Source organism: Macrobrachium nipponense, chromosome 18, assembly GCF_015104395.2.
Source record: "Macrobrachium nipponense isolate FS-2020 chromosome 18, ASM1510439v2, whole genome shotgun sequence".
Classification (NCBI taxonomy): Eukaryota; Metazoa; Arthropoda; class Malacostraca; order Decapoda; family Palaemonidae; genus Macrobrachium; species Macrobrachium nipponense.
In genome coordinates this window covers 43,321,921-43,338,927 of record NC_087211.1, presented here as the reverse complement: position 1 = coordinate 43,338,927, position 17,007 = coordinate 43,321,921, and the positions used below count along the sequence as shown (strand labels likewise).

Genomic DNA, 17,007 nt, shown 5'->3' with positions numbered 1-17,007 from the left:
TATTTGTTCAATTATGCTTACCTATAATACACATTATTATATTACCGTCTGTTCGATTATTTACTTAAGGGATCCTGGATTTTGTTTAGGGGTGATGGTTGATGTATGCTCGCGCTCATTTATTTCTTAATATTAATCGTGTGTTTTTAATAAATTTTCTTGTTCAAATTAGACTGCTATATTTATTATTCGTTTGTCTTGAATATGTTGTCCTCTTTTTATCAGTGTTACTCCACAGGGTCCGTCCAGAAGCATATGTTTACTCTCAGCATATACTCTCAGAATATACTATTTTATATGTATTCATGCTATTTAATTGTTTATTTTTACTTTTGTTTTACTGTATCTTATTGCTTTATAGTTTTGAAGAATGTTTGTCGTATTTTGTGGAAATTTGCTCAACAATATGAAGGCCTTTTCGTAAGTTCTATAGTAATTCATGTTTAATAATAATAATAATAACTCAACGTGGGAAATATTATGAAAGCCATAAACACATTGGCAGTACCAGTAATTAGACAGCGCAGGAGAAGTGGAGTGAACGAAGCCTGAACTCTGCAGCATAGACCAGAAAACTAGGAAACACATGACAATACTCAAAGCCCTACACCCAAGAGCAAATAGGCCAGACTATACATAACACGAAAGGAAGTGGGGAGAGGCTACTAAGCATAGAGGACTGCGTCTTCATCGAGAGCAGATCACTGGGGCAATATCTGAAAACCAGCGAAGACGAGTGGCTAAGGAGTGCATGGGAAGAAGTACTGATAAAAGTAGACAAAGACCTAGAAATATACAGACAGGAGAATGGCTAACAGAACGAAGGGATGGCACAACAAACCAATCCACGGACAATACATGAGTCAGACTAAAGAACTGGCCAGGGATGAAACATGGCAATGGCTACAGAGGGATAAACTCAAGAAGGAACCAGAAGGAATACTAACAGCGGCCCAAGATCAGGCCCTAAGAACCAGATATGTCCTAAGAACAATAGATGGAAATAACATCTCTCCCATATTCAAGAAGTGCAGTATGAAAAACCAGACCATAAACCACATGGCAAGCGAATGTCTGGCACTAGCTCAGAACCAGTACAAAATGAGGCATGGTTCGGTAGCAGAAGCCCTCCACTGGAGCCTGTACAAGAACATTAGCTTACATTAACAAGTGGTATGAACACCAAACTGAGGGAGTGATAGAAAACGATTAGGCAAAGATCCTCTCGGACTCTGATATCAAAACAGATAGGGTGGTACGTGCCAATAGACCAGACGTGACGTTGATTAAAAAATAAAGAAGAAATTATCGCTCGTTGATGTCGCAATACCATGAAAGAGATGGCGTGAATGTGTCGGGGAAGATAAGTTATGGAAAGGTATTGACGAGAACGTTGCACAGGACAGAAATCAATGGAGACGACTCATTCATAACGGCGACCCCATATAAAATTGGGTTAAAGCTGGGAAGAAGATGATGATGTCGCTAAACATGGGACACCAGAGTAGACGAGAAAGAAAGTGGAAAAATTTATTATAAGTATCAAGACCTGAAAATAGAAATAAGAAGAATATGGGATATGCCAGTGGAAGTTGTACCCATAATCATAGGAACACTAGGCACGATCCCAAGATCCCTGAAAAGGAACCTGGAAAATTTAGAAGCCGAAGTAGCTCCAGGACTCCTTTAGAGGAGTGTGCTACTACAAACATCGCATATATTAAGAAAAATGATGGACTCCTAAGAGGCAGATGCAACCTGGAACCCCCCCACCCCCCATTAAAAACCACCCAGTTGAATTTGATGAATGTGGTAAAAAATTATTATTATTATTATTATTTTTTTTTGTTTTTTTTTTTTTTTTTTTTTTTTTTATTTTTTTTTTTTTTGCTCTATCACAGTACTCCAATTCGACTGGGTGGATTTATAGTGTGGGGTTCCGGGTTGCATCCTGCCTCCTTAGGAGTCCATCACTTTTCTTACTATGTGTGCCGTTTCTAGGATCACACTCTTCTGCATGAGGCCCGGAGCTACTTCAGCCTCTAGTTTTTCTAGACCTTCCTTTCAGGGATCTTGGGATCGTGCCTAGTGCTCCTATGATTATGGGTACGATTCCACTGGCATATCCCATATCCTTCTTATTTCTATTTTCAGATCTTGATACTTATCCATTTTTTCCCTCTCTTTCTCTTCACTCTGGTGTCCCATGGTATTGCGACATCCAATGAGTGATACTTTCTTCTTGACTTTGTCAATCAACGTCACGTCTGGTCTGTTTTGCACGTATCACCCTATCCGTTCTGATACCATAGTCCCAGAGGATCTTTGCCTGATCGTTTTCTATCACTCCTTCAGGTTGGTGCTCGTACCATTATTACTGCAAGGTAGCTGGTGTTTCTTGCACAGGCTCCAGTGGAGGGCTTTTTTTTTGCCACTGAATCATGCCTCTTTTTGTACTGGTTCTGTGCAAGTGCCGGGCATTTCACTTGCTATGTGGTTTATGGTTTCATTTTTCGTATTGCACTTCCTACATATTGGGAGAGATGTTATTTCCGTCTATCATACTTTGAACATATCTGGTTCTTAGGGCCTGATCTTGTGCGCTGTTATCATTCCTTCAGTTTCCTTCTTTAGCTCTCCCCTCTGTAGCCATTGCCAATTGTCATCGCTGGCTAGTTCTTTAGTCTGTCTCATGTATTGTCCGTGCATTGGTTTGTTGTGCCAGCCTCTGTTCTTTCTGTCTTTCTCCTGTCTCTGTATATTTCTGGGTCTCCGTCTACTTTTATTAGTCCTTCTTCCTATGCACTCTTTAGCCACTCGTCTTCACTGGTTTTCAGATATTGCCCCAGTGCTCTGTTTTCGATGTTGACGCAGTCCTCTATACTTAGTAGTCCTCTCCCTCCTTCCTTTCGTGTTATGTATAGTCTGTCCGTATTTGCTCTTGGGTGTAGTGCTTTGTGTATTGTCATTTGTTTCCTGGTTTTCTGATCTATGCTGCGGAGTTCTGCCTTCGTTCATTCCACTATTCCTGCGCTGTATCTGATTACTGGGCACTGCCCATGTGTTTTATGGCTTTTATCATATTTTCCGGCGTTGAGTTTTGACTTGAGTATCGCCTTGAGTCTCTGCATATATTCTTTCCTGATCGTGTCCTTCATCTCTTGGTGTTTTATATCTCCTCCTTCCATTATTCCCAGGTATTTGTATCCTGTCTCATCTATGTGTTTGATGTTGCTGCCCTCCCATCTGGTTAGCTTTATCCCTTCAGTTCTCGTTACTTTGCCTTTTTTGTATGTTGACTAAGGCGCATTTTACTATTCCAAACTCCATCCTGATGTCCCCAGATACAATCCTTACAGTCTGGATTAGGGTATCTATTTCCTTGATGCTCTTACCATACAGCTTGATGTCGTCCATGAACATCAGATGGTTGATTTTGTTGCCTCTTTTCTTGAGTTTGGTACCCGGCATCCATCTTCTGTAGTACTTTTGTCATGGGAATCATGGCTACTGCGAAGAGTAGTGGGGACAGTGAGTCGCCCTGGAAGATCCCTCTCCTGATATTAACCTCTGCTAGTCTTATTCCAGAGCTTGTAAGTATTGTATTCCGTTGCGCATTGATTTTATTTTTTTTTTTGAGGAAGCTGATGGTATTTTCCTCTGCCCATATATTTTCAGGCATTCTATTAGCCATGTGTGTGGTATCATGTCGAAGGCTTTCTTATAGTCTATCCATGCCATGCTTAGGTTGGTTTCCTTCTCCTACTGTTCTTCATTACCATTTTGTCTGATCAGGAGCTGGTCTTTTGTGCTAACACTTCCTTCTGCAGCCTTTCTGTTGGTGGGGGATGGTGTTTTGTCTCCTCTAGGTAGTTGTATAGCCTTTCACTGATGATACCTGTTAGTAACTTCCACATTATTGGTAGGCAGGTGATAGTGCCGTAGTTACTGGCTATTTACCCTTACTCTTGTCTTTTTGTACTAAGGATGTTCTTCCTGTGGTCATCCATTTGGGTGCTTGGTGATTTGAGATACAATGCTGGAGTTGTTCTGCTATTCGTGGGTGTAGGGCCTTGAAGTTTTTTGAGCCAGTATCCATGGACTTCAATCGGGACCTGGGGCTTTCCAGTTGGCTTTTCTTTTAAGCTTTAAGTGTCTGACTGTGTCTGTCGTGATGTCTGTGAATACTTTGTTTTATTCTCCCTGTTTCTTCTTCCTTGACTTCCTGGAGCCATGTTGCATGTTTGTTGTGTGATACCGGATTGCTCCATATGTTTTCCTTTTTCCCAGAGTCTCTTACTTGGTTCGGCTTCAGGAATTTCTGGGTGGTTGTCTTCCCCTCTTAGTTGGCTGTATAGTCTTTTCTGGTTGGTTCCGAATAGTTTGTTCTGTTGGTATCCCTTATTCCTGTTCATGTACCGTTTGATCTTGTGTGCTTTGCCTTAAGCCTCTGCTTTTACATCTTCTATTGTGTTTTGTTTAGTCCCCTCTCTTGTACTTTTTTGTATTTCTCGTTGAGTTCCTCCCTTGTTTTCTTGCTTCTTAGCTTTTTTCTGCCATCTCTTTCAGTTTACTCAAGTCAGATCTCATCACCATGATTTGCTTTTTCCAGGCGCCTTTTCCAAGGAGGTTGCTGTTTTGGTTTCTGTTGGGTTGGTTGTGACGGTGGTGTTGGTGTTCGAATCCCCATCAGTTCTGCTACTAATCTTGCTCCTGCATATGTCAAGTTATTTGTTTCTGTGATACTGGTGGTGTGTATTAGGCCATTATTTCATTGACCTCACTTGTTTTTCTCCCTAATTTCTTGTTGTTGTAGGCTTTCATGGAGGGGAGTTTTGTTCTCTCTGTATCTGGCTCCATCCATTGTCTAATCTTTTCTACCCATTCCGTCCTCTCTGTTACTATTATTATTCATTATTTTATTATTATTATTATATTATTATATATTATAAACCGGATTTCTTCCTAGGTTTCCGCAATGGAAGGAAAAAAATACGAGAAAAAAATAATAATAATATAATAATATTTATTTATATTAATGAATTAATTATATTACCGGAGTCTTCCTTTTTTAGGTTTCGAGTCAAGTCCAGAAAAAAATACAGAATAATAATAATAATAATAATAATAATTAATAATAATAATAATAAATAAAATTAAATAATAAAATAAAAACCCCCAATTGAATTGGGATGACTGAAAAAAATGATTATTATTATTAGTTATTATTATTATTATTATTATTATTATTATTTTATTATTATTATTATTATTAACCGTAGTCTTCCTTTTTAGGTTTCGAGTCATGTCCAGGAAAAAGATACAAAATAATAATATATAAGTGCTAAAACTGATGTAGGCTACTCTCTTTCCACCTTTTCAGGAAAGCGCCAAAGGAACAAGACCAACTGGTCCTTGTCTCCAACGACCCGACGAGGATTTTTATTAACCTGCCTACGACTCTCGAGGTGGTAAGTAGGCATACTTTCATTTACCTCGTTGCCCTCTTTCATTCTAAGCCAACCCAATCATTCGACTCTCTCCACTTTATTCGTGTTTCACCATACGCGTGAGAGTCGAGCCCTGAGAAGGAGGGTAGGAAGGGGTTAATTATTACGGGTGCTCGTTTTTAGTTCGACAGTCGAGGGGATAATTAATCTCTCTCTCTCTCTCTCTCTCTCTCATATATATATATATATATTATATATATATATATATATATATATATATAGTATATATATATCGTATGTATATATATATGTATGTATGTATGTATGTATGTATATATGTATGTATATTCCTCCCCTTATTTACTTTTTAGTTTTTGTGTAGTGATAGAGAGTTACATAATGTATCCGAAATCTTTTAATATTATCTTGGTCTTTTGAATTTTGCAGACTCAATTTACAGCGAGTTTCATCATATGTAATGTGTGTGCTGGTTGTGTGCGTTAGAGGGAGAGAGAGACACACAGAGACAGAGAAAGAACGCTTCTCTCGTTATTTTGAATCTTTATTCTCTTTTCTGTAAACTCTCGATTTTTTTTTTCTGGAATTTACAGATGCTATTAGTAAGCTTAAAAGTGACGTAAATGCGCCATGCATCATTTCTTCGAGTTTCCCAACGTACATTGCTGCTAAGCCATGTATTTAGCAGCCTTTACTTGTTGTCATTTATTTGTTTGATCTTTTTACTCTGTTCGTTTTTGTCACACGTTTGATTGGTTTAGAGAAGGCCCTGTTAAAAGTGTGTGTTTGAGGTCTAGTGTGGTCCACTGGACTCATCATCCAGCCAAGATTCCAGTCTCACATGAGTACTCTATTACGCGAAACCTGCTTGTAAGGTAATAGTTATTTGCATGTTCCATGTGAATGTATGGGCAATTTTAAGTTTTAAATAATGATAGTTATGATGCAGTCTTTTGATGAATTAAACACCACCATCGTTGAGTAATTTGAATTTATAGACGACCGGTCTCAGTGACAGGAAAGAAGCGAATGAACCACGAGCTAATAAACAGCGTAAAAACACCATACAAAAAAAAAGAAGAAAAAAAAAAACAATACAAAGCTTGCCCCTAGGGCACTGAAGTTATTTTAGCTGTTCTGTTGCGAGTTAAATCCATACGTCACACATGATGTTTTTCCATTTACTCTGTTTGCTGAAACACTATTCCCATTTTTTTTCTATTCTCGGCGTGCTTTTAGATTTTTTTTTATACTAATTCCTTTTAGATGTTCTTAAAACGTTTTACTCGAATCCTCGTTGGATATTCTTCAATTTTTTTGCTGTTTCTAGGTGTAGTTGTTTTATAATACCTCTTTATGCCCCTTAATTCTCCAAAGGTTTTACACGATTGTATTCTTGCAGCTTTTCACCATATTTTGACTTTGCCCAATTTTTCTAATTTTTGTTAAACAATCTTGCGATTCATACGACGAATTTTCTAATATTGTACAGTCAGCGATTCGTCTAACATTGTAACAATCGGTGATTCACACAACGATTTTTCCGGATATTGTAACAATCAGCAATTCTTCTAAAATTGTAACAATCAGCGATTCAAACAATGAATTTTGGAATATTGTAAAAATCAGCGATTCAAACACCCGATATCTAACATTGTAACAATCCTCGATTCAAACAACAGCAGTAAGCAACAATCCTCGATTCAAACAACAGCAGTAAGCAACAATAATCGATTCAAACAACTACAGCAAGCAACAATCATCGATTCAAACAACTACAGCAAGCAACAATCATCGATTCAAACAACAGCAGTAAGCAACAATCATCGATTCAAACAACAGCCGTAAGGAACAATCATCGATTCAAACAACAGCCGTAAGCAACAATCATCGATTCAAACAACAGCAGTAAGCAACAATCATCGATTCAAACAACAGCAGTAAGCAACAATCATCGATTCAAACACAGCAGTAACAAGCAACAATCCTCGATTCAAACAACAGTAGTAAGCAACAATCATCGATTCAAAACAACTACAGCAAGCAACAATCATCGATTCAAACAACACCAGCAGCAACAATCATCGATTAAAACAACAGGCAGTAAGCAACAATCATCGATTCAAACAACAGCCGTAAGCAACAATCATAGATTCAAACAACAGCCGTAAGCAACAATCATCGATTCAAAAAACAGCAGTAAGCAACAATCATCGATTCAAACAACAGCAGTAAGCAACAATCATCGATTCAAACAACAGCAGTAAGCAACAATCATCGGTTCAAACAACAGCAGTAAGCAACAATCATCGATTCAAACAACAGCAGTAAGCAACAATCATCGATTCAAACAACAGCAGTAAGCAATAATCATCGATCCAAACAACAGCAGTAAGCAACAATCATCGTTTCAAACAACAGCAGTAACGCACATCATCGATTCAAACAACAGCAGTAAGCAACAATCATCGATTCAAACAACAGCAGTAAGCAACAATCATCGATTCAAACAACCGGAGTAAGCAACAATCATCGATTCAAACAACAGCAGTAAGCAACAATCATCGTTTCAAAAACAGCAGTAAGCAACAATTCAAACAACAGCAGTGTAACAATCATCAATTCAAACAACAGCAGTAAGGAACAATCATCGATTCAAACAACCGGAGTAAGCAACAATCATCGATTCAAACAGCAGTAAGCAATAATCATCGATTCAAACAACAGCAGTAAGCAACAATCATCGGTTCAAACAACAGCAGTAAGCAACAATCATCGATTCAAACAACAGCAGTAAGCAACAATCATCGATTCAAACAACAGCAGTAAGCAATAATCATCGATCCAAACAACAGCAGTAAGCAACAATCATCGTTTCAAACAACAGCAGTAAGCAACAATCATCGATTCAAACAACAGCAGTAAGCAACAATCATCGATTCAAACAACAGCAGTAAGCAACAATCATCGATTCAAACAACCGGAGTAAGCAACAATCATCGATTCAAACAACAGCAGTAAGCAATCAATCGTGTTTCAAAAAAACAGCAGTAAGCAACAATTCAAACAACAGCAGTGTAACAATCATCAATTCAAACAACAGCAGTAAGGAACAATCATCGATTCAAACAACCGGAGTAAGCAACAATCATCGATTCAAACAGCAGTAAGCAACAATCATCGATTCAAACAACAGCAGTAAGGAACAATCATCGATTCAAACAACAGCAGTAAGCAACAATCATCGATTCAAACAACAGCAGTAAGCAACAATCATCGATTCAAACAGCAGCAGTAAGCAACAATCATCGATTCAAACAGCAGCAGTTAGGAACAATCATCGATTCAAAAACAGCAGTAAGCAACAATCATCGATTCAAACAACAGCAGTAAGCAATATTTATCATTTAAAACAACCGGAGTAAGCAACAATCATCGATTCAAACAACAGCAGTAAGCAACAATCATCGATTAAAAAACAGCAGTAAGCAACAATCATCTTTTCAAAAACAGCAGTAAGCAACAATCATCGATTCAAACAACCGGAGAAAGCAACAATCATCGATTAAAACAACAGCAGTAAGGAACAATCATCGATTCAAACAACAGCAGTAAGGAACAATCATCGATTCAAACAACAGCAGTAAGCAACAATCATCAATTCAAACAACGGCAGTAAGCAACAATCATCGATTCAAACAACTGGAGAAAGCAACAATCATTGATTCAAACAACAGCAGTAAGCAACAATCATCGATTCAAACAACATCAGTAAGCAACAATCATCGATTCAAACAACAGTAGTAAGGAACAATCATCGATTCAAACAACGGCAGTAAGCAACAATCATCGTTTCAAACAACCGGAGTAAGCAACAATCATCGATTCAAACAACAGCAGTAAGGAACAATCATCGATTCAAACAACAGCAGTAAGGAACAATCATCGATTTAAACAACGGCAGTAAACAACAATCATTGTTTCAAACCGGAGTAAGCAACAGTCATCGTTTCAAAAACAGCAGTAAGCAACAATCATCAATTCAAACAACAGCAGTAAGCAACAATCATCGATTAAAAAACAACAGTAACCAACAATCATCGATTCAAACAACAGCAGTAAGCAACAATCATTGATTCAAACAACAGCAGTAAGGAACAATCATAGACTCAAACAATGGCAAGTAGCAACATCATCGTTTCACAACCAAACAAGAGTAAGCAACAGTCATCGTTTCAAAAACAGCAGTAAGCAACAGTCATCTTATTCAAACAACAGTAGTTAGCAACAATCATCGATTCAAACAACAGCAGTAAGCAACAATCATTGATTCAAACAACAGCAGTAAGGAACAATCATAGACTCAAACAATGGCAGTAAGCAACAATCATCGTTTCAAACAACCAGAGTAAGCAACAGTCATCGTTTCAAAAACAGCAGTAAGCAACAGTCATCGATTCAAACATCAGCAGTAAGCAACAATCATCGATTCAAACATCAGCAGTAAGGAACAATCATCGATTCAAACAACAGCAGTAAGGAACAATCATCGATTCAAACATCAGCAGTGTGCGCCGTCAAAACGCAGCCGGAAATCCCCTCCATATTTAATTTCAAATTAGTTTGCTCTTCACGTGGTTTATCTCCTGCAATCAAGGTGACCTTGATGAAAACATTCCTGGCAGCGGTGGGATTCGAACCCACGCCTCCGAAGAGACTGGTGCCTTAAACCAGCGCCTTAGACCGCTCGGCCACGCTACCGTTCCCTATGACTGGGAATTCATTCATGCCATGCAAGATGCGGTAACCATTGTGGCAACATTATAATTCAAAACTCGCTCCTGCTGGGAACACATGCAGAATAGGCACCTTCACCTGAAACTTGTTTGAATATTTATGGGGCTCAAGTGTCAAGGGAAAAAATAACAAAACAGTTCTTCCATAACTTGTTATGGTGACAATGAACTAGGTTAGGTTAGTGTGGGTTAGGTCTGGTTATGATAGGGAAAGTCGTTACTAATTGAGATATCAGGACATTTTGCACAATTTTCAAGTTAACAGAAATCGAAAAAAATGCCAATTTTACCCTTGATACCCCTTTCAACTGCTGACTGCGTATTTTATGGGGTTCTTGTGGAATATTATAGTTTTCCATCTTAAATATGAAGTGTAGATATTTACAAAAGACATAGATTCTGAATGAAAGTGAGTTTGTTTAGAATGCAGTTGACCTTCAAACCGGTATGCTTAGAAAGACCGGCCATTTTAGACACGATGCATACCTACGAAAAATTATTTTTATCTTTATTTTAGGGTGTAAAAAAAAAATTCGTGGTATCGATGGGATTCGTATCCTCACCCCTCTTAAGAGAAGGGTGTCTTAGACTAACGCTTTAGACTATTCTGCTGGTTTGTCTTGGTTTGTAAAGACAAACCTGGAAAAAAGGATAACGTCTTAATCTAACCTTAGACCACTCGGTCAGTCTACAAAGATAACCTCCTTGAAAAGTCGTAAACCAATAAAGCTCGGGCCACCCCAAAAAGACCACCCATGATAGAATTGGTCTGGCACTAACACCATAACGTTCTGCCCGGGGAAAAAAACGAAGAAAAGTTCTGTCAAACTTAAGTACTAGACGTTTTTGCCAGTCTGTAAAGACGAAGAGTTTCCATCATTTTTATCGGTCTTATTCATGATGAGTGTGACAGCCCTTACATCAGAAATGAACTGGAAAACACAACCCTAACGAAAAGTATCAGAATGGCCTTCCCTCGGAGTGTGTGTTAATTTCATCCGTGGATTTCCAATTCCACCTGTTGAACAAATAGAAAGTAAAAGGATTTGTAACTAGAACATGAGAACGGTCAGTCAGTCTACTTGTGTATAGTTTTTGACATGTAGTGGTTCTTAGTGTGCACTTACCTAAGAAAGTTACTCTCCTCTCCGCCTTTTTCCCCCTGACACCCCCCCCCCCCTTCAAAATGGAACGTGAATTGGGTTTGTTTTGAAGGAATAAGTGGTTGTTGTGAAATGACCGGTAGACTTGCATCTTACTAATTGAAAATTAACGTTGTTTTTGTTGTCACAATTTTATTGCAGTGTATCATACAGTGTGCTTGTATTAACTGACAGATTTATGGTTACTAAAACGCGCCGCAGCGTCTAGGGTATTGACGCCTTGTACAGATTTCCTCATTGATAAGCTGTTCTCTACCTATGTTGTTGCTGGCGGAGAAAATATTTCTTTTAAATAATCAGGTTTATTCCTTAATGTGTTATTCGTTACTTTTTAAACTGTTATATATGAGTTCCCTGGCAGGGGGTTCATGATGACAGTCGATGCTAATGGATATACTTCATGTCAGAGTAATTAAATCTGATCAGGAGAACTAGCTCTAAGTAACTTACTAGTGCTAGTAAAGATTTTGTCAATTGTTGTTTGTGTCACTTATATACGTTATATATATGCGTATGTATTTATGTATACACACACGTCTGTCGCAAATGTCCATTCCTATGAATAGTAAAGTCTCTTGGTGAATTGATTCTCGCAACAGTCCGTCTATGCACAGAGCAAAATTCTAAGTGGCCTGATTTCCACGAAAGCTCCCAGGCTCTTGTCCCCCCCCCTTTTCCACCGCCCCCCCCCCCCCCCGTCTCTCTAGAGTCATATAGACTCATGAAATTGTGCGTCTGTGTGCAAGCACTCCTGCGCGCTCCATGCAGCACCAGCAGCTAACGAAGATGAAGGGAATGGTGTGTCGCAGCGTGTAATTGAGCATTTAGTCGGAATTACTGTGACAGAGTGAAGCGTCTGCTGCTTGCTAAGTTGATATATATTGCAGATGTGGATCGTCTGCAAAGCTCTTGTTTTTTTTCGGGGGGCCGAGTGGTTGGTGGCCAGGGTAGAGAATAATGTTACTGCCTTTAATTTGGCGCACGCGAATCAAGTGCATTCTAGCTTTGGCGCACGCAAATCAAGTGCATTCTAGCTGTGCACTGTCTCGGACTTCAGGATGTGCATTTTGGATGCACGGGAATGGAGTTGGTTATATCTTTTCCGTAGGGGGGTTAGTGGCATCAGTGCGCCGCTGTAGGTATTAGATTAGGTATTTTTGTAATGTCCCCTCGGCCCCCAGCTGCAACCCTTTTCATTCTTGTTACTATACCTCCATTCATGTTCAAATTTTGTTTCAGCGCTGAATGACCTCATAAGTCCCAGCGATCTGCCCTTTTCATAAATTGTATGTCCTATTCTATTCTATAATCTTTTCTTGTCTCAAGCTTTAAGATGTTTGCAAATTTAGTGCATAATAGGCATGCTTTACGTCTGTGAATGAAAGATGCGCTCAGGTTGCGTGCGTCATGGCCCATGTTTAATTGCGTTCTTAATGCGGTCTGTGTGGTGTTAGTGTCGGCGAATGTTTTTATTGTTATTTTTATAATTACGAGGTAGTGAACTTCAATACATGAACCCTAACATCTTTATTGAAAGGCTTCCATTGGCTAGAGGATTTTTTTTTTTTTTCAACCGCGGTTGAAGAGATCTGAAATATGAACGAAAGCGTTAATGAAACCGAAGTAAAAGAAGAGATATTAAAAGGTAATCTGATTTTTTACGGTCTTTTCAGTGCCGGGGATTGAAGCCTTTTGAGTTCAGACTGAGATTTAATCGAGCTTTGAAGTAAATTACAAAAATGAAAGGAAGTTCAGTTTCGGTTACGGTTTTATATAATAATAATATTAGCCTTGCTGATTCCTTTTGAACCTAAACGCTTCAGTTTTTGATGTGTTAAGTTAGATTGCACTCCCGTCTAAGAGTTTCTCAAGGTTACATTTATTCCCCTCTCAGAAATTCTCTGTTTGTGATGTTCAAAGCCAAGACGTATCTCCTCAGTTACAGTCTAGTTGTTTATTTGTTGGTTGTAATTGCTTAAATAGCAAAACAATGCGCCGAAGTTTTTCTGTACAGTTTATAATCAAGGCCTCCGAAAATAGATATATCTTTCGGTAGTCTCGGTATAATGCCGTATGAGCAGTGGCCCATGAAAACTTGAACCACGGCCCTGGGATGACCTGTCCTATATCGTTGCCAGACGCACGATCATGGCTAATTTTAACCTTGAAAAAAATCAAAACTACTGGGGCGAGAGGGCTGCGATTTGGTATGTTTGATGATTGGAGGCTGGATGATCAACATACCAGTATGCAGCCCTCTACCGTCAGTAGTTTTTAAGATCTGAGGGCAGACAGAAAAAAAGTGGTGGCAAAGTTAAGTGCGGACAGACAAAGCTGTCAGAATAGTTTTATTTTAACAGAGACTAAAAATGGCAGCGGTGGGATTCTAACTTAACCAGCGCCATTGACCTTTCAGCCATCTGGTGCTTAAAAAAGAAGTCCAGAGAAAGGGCTTACTATAGCAATAAACCGGCCAGCCTCGCCACCGGTTAACTTTGACAAGAAATGTGTGCTTTTAATTACAGGTGGGAAAGGTTAGATTGAATGCAGCAACTAATCTCGGCCCATTTGCCTGAACCCCGTAGGGGGAAGAGTTCTGTCAGTGCACCTCATGCAATACACTGTAGGCATTACTTAAGGTTCTTTGTAGCGTGGCTTAGGCCCACAGCTGCAATCCCTTTCGTTCCTTCGACTGTGCCTCCTTTCATATTCTCTTTCTTCTATCTTACTTTCTACCCTCTCCAAACAACTGATTCATAGTGCAAGTGCGATGTTTTACTTCAGTGACACCTTTCGAACTTTTACTGTCAATTTCCGTCTCAGCACTGAATAACCTCATTGGTCTCAGTGCTTGGCCTTTGGCCTAAATCCTATATTAAATAAATTCTGTATTCAGTTCATTGGCTTGGAAAGATATACGTTCAGAGTTGATGTGTGGCTCCCAAAGAGCGATATTCATTCAATTCCTTCACTTGTAATGTGGGAGACAATATCAGTTTTGGTGCCAAAGAGACCGAAAATCGGCCTCATTGTGACCCATTGCTATTCACTTGAAAGCCTTAATGTCTGTTGCAAGTTTTTAGATACTGATATTTGGGATTATATGATCGAGCACCATCACCATGCGCAAGCATTAATTGCAGCTTCACCCACCCATGCACTGACACTGACAAGACCTAGTAATGCTCAGCTTCATTGATCGTATGGCTAGCAATGCAGCAAACATGCTAATGTCTGGTAGTCAATGGTGGTTACCCATCCAAGTACTGACAAAATTTTTTCGCGTAACTGATCAGGAAATCTGTGGTTCAACAACAGCATAAGCCATCGTAAATGAGCAAGAATTTTACAATTTCTAATTTTGCTTTTGAGTGGAGTAGCAAAGAAGTAGGCTTACCATACTACCACAATAACCGTTACAAATCAACGGGTCAAATTATTTTGTCGTGAAACCCTTATTTAAACCAGTAGTTATACTCAACCTTTTTGCCATGACACCAGTTTTAAACTGCCATGTTAGATTTTATGACCATTTTTTCTAATTTAACTAGTGGGTTAAACTATTTCATCATGATAGCCGGTATAAACCAGAGCGTCAGACCATTTTGCCATATCGTTCTCAAACTTCCTGTCTTTTTACTGTTTTAAAACAGCTGATGTCTTAATTAAAGCGATGAAATATTTCTTGATAAAAGCGATGAAATATTATCACAGTCGATTTCATGTAAAATGAGAAAAAGGTACCTGTGCTGATGTTTAGTACATCTCTTTGGTCGGTGTCCTATATATTGTAGTTTAATGTTTGCTCTTTCAGTAAAAGTGCTTACCCTTTGTCTTCTTATACTTTAATCATTTCCTTTCATGTTCATTTATTAGTAAGTTAGTCTTAGCACGAAAGTCAATATATATTAAATCCCCTTCATTTATTACCGTGGATGGAAATCGTCTAAAAGTTTCTGAAATCGAATAATAATACTGTTAATAACAATAATGTTTTTACAATTGTATATAGTTCCTCGTTGGACGAGTGGTTTACCTGCTCCCCTTCCGATTCGGTAGTCCCGAGCTCGATGCCCCGTGCTGCTAACGTGGAATCAGACGAATTTGTTCCTGGTGATTAGAAATTAATTTCTCAATATAATGTGGTGACGATCCCACAATAAGCTGTAGGTCCCGTTACTTGGTAACCAATTGGTTCCTAGCTATGTAAAAACTGTCTAATCCTTCGTGCCAGGCCAGGAGAGCTGTTAATCAGCTCAGTGGTCGGGTTAGACTAAGATATTTATATACTTAACTTACACATGTGCATGAGTGTACATTTCTGGGATATCATTCAGTAAGCTCATTGAACAATGTCATCAGCTGTATCTAGTACATCTCTCAAGGCTGTAACATGAAAAATGCCAAAAGTTCTCCAACTCCCCCCCCCCCCCGGGCCCATCATTATTATCTGATTTATCTGGAGATGTGACACTCGAGTTATTGATGACTGCTTAAGTAAAGAATAGCTTTAGTTTATTTTATCATTAGCATGACATTAACTACTTTATGTGACGGTCTGTTTTTATATCGGTATCCACGTCATGATTAACCTTTTTTTTATTTAAAAACGTTTCATTTATCATTTTCTCTCAATATTTTTTTTATGTAACCCGTATGCAGCCCACTGCACCAGAGATTGAAGACAGTGGCCAAGATTGTCTTCCAATCCTTTCTCCGTCGAAAGTGGAAGACGGTCCCAAGTCTGTCTTCTGACTTATCTCGACCAGGAATAGAAGAAAGTCCCTAATCTCGGCCAGGAATGGAAGAAAGTCCCGAATCTCGGCCAGGAATGGAAGAAAGTCCCGAATCTCGGCCAGGAATGGAAGAAAGTCCCGAATCTCGTGAGGAATGGAAGGAAAAGTCGAAATCTCCGGCCAGGAATGGAAGGGAAAGTCCCGAAATCTCGGGCCCAATGGAATGGAAGAAAGCCCGAATCTCGGCCAGGAAGGGAAGGAAAGGTCCCGGAATTCTGCAAAGGAATGGAAGAAGTCCCGAATCTCGGCCAGGGAATGGAAGAAAGTCGGAATCTCGGCCAGGAATGGAAGGAAAAGTCCCGTCTCGGCCAGGAATGGAAGAAAGTCCCGAATCTCGGCCAGGAATGGAAGAAAGTCCAGAATCTCGACCAGGAATGGAAGAAAGTCCTAAATCTCGGTCAGGAATGGAAAACAGTCCCGAATCTCGGCCAGGAATGGAAGAAAGTCCCGGATCTCGACCAGGAATGGAAGAAAGTCCAGAATCTCAGCCAGGAATGGAAGACAGTCCCAAATCTCGGTCAGGAATGGAAAACAGTCCCGAATCTCGGCCAGGAATGGAAGACAGTCCCGAATCTCGGCCAGGAATGGAAGGAAGTCCCGAATCTCGGCCAGGAATGGAAGACAGTCCCAAATCTCGACCAGGAATGGAAGGAAGTCCCGAATCTCGGCCAGGAATGGAAGGAAGTCCCGAATCTCGGCCAGGAATGGAAAACAGTCCCGAATCTCGACCAGGAATGGAAGGAAGTCCCGAATCTCGGAGGAATAAAACATTCCCAATCGGAAC

At 39.4% G+C, this 17,007-nt stretch overlaps 1 long non-coding RNA gene and 1 other non-coding gene across 3 annotated transcripts in view; one reads left to right on the top strand and one right to left on the bottom strand.

The window, feature by feature from the left end:
* Nucleotides 1-17,007, top strand: part of LOC135197003 (uncharacterized) — a 900,249-nt gene that overhangs the window by 42,341 nt on the left and 840,901 nt on the right. For both annotated transcript variants that reach the window (XR_010310528.1, XR_010310527.1), the window contains exon 2: nucleotides 5,384-5,468. This is a non-coding gene — a long non-coding RNA (uncharacterized LOC135197003). The remainder of the gene's footprint in view (nucleotides 1-5,383; nucleotides 5,469-17,007) is intronic.
* Nucleotides 10,148-10,229, bottom strand: Trnal-aag (transfer RNA leucine (anticodon AAG)). The gene has a single exon. It is a non-coding gene; the product is annotated as a tRNA-Leu (tRNA).